The sequence below is a fragment of the Hipposideros armiger genome, unplaced genomic scaffold (assembly GCF_001890085.2).
Source record: "Hipposideros armiger isolate ML-2016 unplaced genomic scaffold, ASM189008v1 scaffold_335, whole genome shotgun sequence".
Taxonomy (NCBI): Eukaryota; Metazoa; Chordata; class Mammalia; order Chiroptera; family Hipposideridae; genus Hipposideros; species Hipposideros armiger.
The window spans coordinates 1,600,481-1,605,549 of NW_017731685.1; positions in this window are offsets into that span (position 1 = coordinate 1,600,481).

Genomic DNA, 5,069 nt, shown 5'->3' on the forward strand with positions numbered 1-5,069 from the left:
GCCATTGCCGGCAAATCACGGTCGCCCAGCTCCCGGTTGAGCATCTTAGCTGTAGAGGGCAGCGTCACTGGCCTTCATATGTGGGATCCGAACCGGGGCCCTCTGGCATCCCAAGCCAGTTCTTAACCATCACGCCACTGGCCGGCCCAGCAACATTTCTTTATATTAACAAATTCCTGGTAAGTTCTTTAGGGATGTTTTAATTTTAATGTTTTATGTAGGTTATACATTTCTATGGTTCAAAATTCAAAAAATACAAAAGGATATACAATGAAAAGCATTCACCCCTGCTCCTGTTTATCTCCCTGGATGCAACTAAATGTTCGTAAAAATAAGAAAAGTGTGTGTGTGTGTGTGTGTGTGTGTGTGTGTGTGAGACCTCATTTGAAGCTCACAAAGACTCTTTGAAAAGCTATCATTATTTCTTCCATTTTACATGATGAAATTGAGGCTTGGAGAGATAAAGTTACTTGTCCAAGGTCACATAGCTAGTAAGTAGCAAAATTCAGATTCACATCTCCTATTACATGTATTGTCCAAATTAAAGAGGAAGAAGAATTAACTTACTAAATTGAAGGCATATTTTAGGCATCCACGCAGCAGGCACTCACATGCCAGGCTGATTTGGAAAGCGCACTGCCTGAAAATATCCCCCCTTTTCATATGAAATTCCACCATTTCAGGTTTTTACTTAGAAGCTTCGAGCAGTCTGCTCTTATCCTAGAGCCCCTAATTAAAACAGAAATAGAAATTTTGGAAGGCTAAATATATGCCAACACTGGGAAACTTGTTGGCTTCCCTTTCTAAGGCAAGGCACTGAAGAGGGGGGGTCAGACATGGTGGGCAGGGGGGTATCCTTAAGGAGTCGGAACAGAAACTGAAAGGCAAGATAGGATGTGACAAAGAAAACCTACCTCCTGGTTTTCCCTTGAACCCGGTCCTAACTTTGTTCCACTAGGTTCAGCCAATGATCTGCCATCAGATCTATGATGAACTTTTTTTCAATCCATCTAAATTGTTTTCAAAATGATGACGAATATTGATTTGGTCCCTTCATCCAACATTCCAGTCTGGCTCTTATTTCCACCAAGGACACACATTGCCAGGTAGAGTACGGGTGGTTAATTCTCCCCCCAGGAAAACTGAAGTTCTGAGTTAACCAGTATTACCCATCTAAACTGCTGCCAGTTTGTATCATCTCTGCTCCTGAGCAGCTCTCCCTCTCTCCCCATACCTCAAGTTCTTGTTACAGCAAAGCCTTTAATACAGCAACATCCAGCTCTCCGACAGGAAAGTCCCAGGTATCCAGAGGCAATACAAAACAACACAAAAAACAACCATATGCGAACTCAGGAACAATGAGCCAAATTGTGTTTCTGTCTGAAAAGGATGTTTAGAGCTTCATTCAGGTTACAATAGAGCCAGTCAACAGAACCCACAGGACACTTATTCCCAATAAACACAAGTTACAAGATGGAGAGAAAAGAGAGGTCAGGCCTTACCTCAGAAAGCAGGGATGATTGGCTCAATATGGTTTAAAATATTTTGATTCTGAGCCAAATATCTGCCTGATAATTTGGATATTGTTTGCACATCCAGAAAAATCTGTCATCAGTTAGGAAAATGTGTTGTTGTATGAGTATTAGGATTCAGCTATCTATAATTGCAAGGGAAAGCAACATTTTCATCCAAAGCGAGTGCCTTTGCTTGTCTTGGCTTGTATTCTAAAATCAACAGCCTCTAGGGCCGGCAGAGCGGTGTGTTGATTAAGAGCTGGCTTGGAACGCCAGAGGGCCTCGGTTCGAATCCCACATATGAGGGCCAGTGACACTGCCCTCCACAGGTAAGATGCTGAACAACAGCTCGACCTGGAGCTGGGCTGCCGTGAGTTGCCGGTGACGGCGTAGGCTGCAGCCCCTGTGGCAGTGGGTTGCCATGGGCTACCGTGTGTAGCCAGCAGCCAGCGTGAGTGGCCAGCAGCCGCAGTGAGCAGCCGTCCAGAAGCCAGCAACTGATCTGCCTCTCCCGGGAAGAGCGCAATGATGGTGCCAACTTTGGCCAGTGAAGCCACGTCCTCCACAACTAGACTGAAGAACAAAAGGACAGCAACTTGTCTGTTCCCCTTCCCCCAATTCCCCAATAATAAAAAAAAATCTTTAAAAAAATAAAAAATAAATAAAATCAACAGCCTCTAAATAAGGCGTTGAGTCCATGACATAACCACTGTTTCTCCATCTTTCNCAGATATAAGAAAGTCTGACTGATGCTTCTCTTCTACTGCTACTGTCCCATTCCCAGAAATGTCGACCTTGACCTTCAACTCCATGCATCAGTGTTTGCTGCTCTTGCTTTCAAGTTGAAGTCTGTGGATTTCTTCCAACCAGTAAGGTCTCTATACAGACTAATAGCTTTAACTCTCACGGAATTATAATACTTCTTCCAATTTTCCTGATTTCCTGATTTTTCTCAGAATCCAGAATTCAGGAGTCCATGTAAATTTCCCAAGAAATGCCAGAAAGGAATTCCCAAATGGAAACACTTTCCCTCTGTTGCTTTTTAGAAGAAACCATAAACATGGAGCTTTCCTTCTCATCTCCAAGTTTTCTCCGCTCACTGACGGTAGTCACCTCTTCAGATGCCCAGCTCACAATTTCCCCTTCTCTAGAAAAAGCCCCAATCCTGTGGGATGAGCTCTCAGTGCTTATGTTTTTACTATATAATCCTGTATTCCTGACCATATACAAAAAGTTGACCCAGCAAAGAATGCCTGGCCTAATTGAAATCTTTCACTGTCTCTGGAATTTGACTACTGGAATTCAGACCACAGAGACTAGGGCCATTATGCTTTGGCCATATTGGTGATGGGTGCGTGAGGGGTTAAATCTGTAGCTACCTGTTGCTCATATCCCGGGATCTGCTCTGAACCTCCTCTTCCCCAGTCATGGGACACTTCAGATGCCCCAAAGTTCTTCATTAAATCCCTCCATGGTTTAAGCTAGACAGAATTAGCTTCTGTTGCTTTCAATCAAAAAAACCTTAATTAATACATCATTATTCCCTGGCCCTAGTTCCTTTGATTGTTCAAGAAAAGAAGGGAAAATGTCTTGTTTGTTTAAAAAGGTAAGAACATATGATAGCGTTTATGGAACATTTAGAAACACACAAAGTACTATGCTGTACAGTTAATGATATGAATATGTGATATGGGCATAAATTGTGAAGTGTGCACATCTCTATCAAGATCATGGTTGCCTAGGGAAGGGGGTGAGGGGAGGGACATGGGCCAGGAAGAGGAACAAGGAGGGAACTTTTAAGTTATGGCGATGCTTGATTTCCAAGTCATCACACCACTCAGTTCACCCAGGGCTGTTGAGTTTACATTTGTTACCAGAGAATAATTATGAACAGTAGCCCCTTCTCAAGAATGAAATCTCACCATTTGCAATGATATGGATGGACCTAGAGAACATTATGCTAAGTGAAATAAGTCAGACAGAGAAAGACAAATACCATATGATCTCACTTATATGTGGAATCTAAAGAATAGAATAAATGAGAAAACTAATCAGAAATAGTCTCAGAGATATAGAGAAAAAACTGAGAGGGGGCTGGAGATGAGGGAGAAGGTGAAGGGTTAGAAAGCACAAATTGGCAACCACAGGATTGCCACAGGGATACGAAAGACAGTTTAGGGAATATAATCAATAATGTTGCAAAAATTTTGAAAGGTAGCCAATGGATACCTGTTTAATTAGGGAGACCACTTCATGGATGGTGTAGATGCCTTACCACTGCAGTGTACACCTGAAGCTGAAGCTGAATAATGCTGAATGTCAACTATAATTATATATATAAATGGTCACAGGATGTGGAGTACAGCATAGGGAACAGAGTCAATGGAATTGTAATTGCTATATACGATGTCAGAGGGGTAGTAGATTGGGGGAGAGAAGGTTATCACTTTGTGAGGGATGTAAATGTCTAACTATGACATTGTTTTGTACACCTGAAACTAATTTTAAAAAATGATCCTGATCTTGAATGATCACTGTAGAGTAATTGTAAAATTATTTTAAATGAAAAATGGCTTATTTTTTGATTGAGAAAGGATGTAATCTTCTAAGAAAAAGGAAGATTTTGCCAGAATTCATCATTTACTCATAAAATTTAGTACATTTACATTACCCTACCCTCACCCTTATTCCTTAATTAAGGTGGTAATGGGGGGGAGGGGAGTTTAAAATCACAGTGGTTTGATTTTTAGTCAAAAAGAAAACAGAAAAATTTTAAATTACTTTTAAAGATGTCTTTTTTTCTTTAAATCCTCCCTTCATCTCCAAAGCAGCAGACCATATTATGTATCTGGGAAATATTTTGGAATTCATTACACAGGAATCAAAATTGTCATGCTTCCCCCAACCATCCTGGCTGCAGTCCACAGAGTTTATGCCTGGACAGATGTGCTTTTGAGTCCCTGTCTCCCGTGAAGAGGGAGGCAGGTGAGACCAAATGGCCTCCATGTTGAGTAAATTGCTTCCATGTACAACTTTCCAGAAAATTCCATCATGGCTCATTTAAAACAAACATTTCTGATAATACAACACAGTTGCCATCATGGATGGTTAATTTAAGGAAAATGACTTGTGTATTGACCATATTATACAAATATAACTCAACTGAACAAGCCAGTCCATAATTTTTTTTTTACCTAATTGAGACAAAGACTGACAGGGTTTGCGATCAACACCACCACCACAGGGAAATTCTACAAAATTTATAGTAAAAAGAAAGAAAATGATTCCAGGTTAAAATTTGAAATGTAAGAAGGAATCATGAATAGAGAAATTAGAAAACATGTAGAAAAGCTGAGTAAGCATTGATTGCAAAAACAGTATATATGTCTAAAACAATAACAATAGTGTCTAACTTGCAATTTTTTAAAAAGCTAGAGCAAGAATGCTGCACATAAATAGCATATAAAATAGGATGGGCATAATCGAGTTAATGTGTTTAAGGTTATATTATTCACAAAGATAGTAATTTTATTGATCAACTTTAGATTTGTTAAG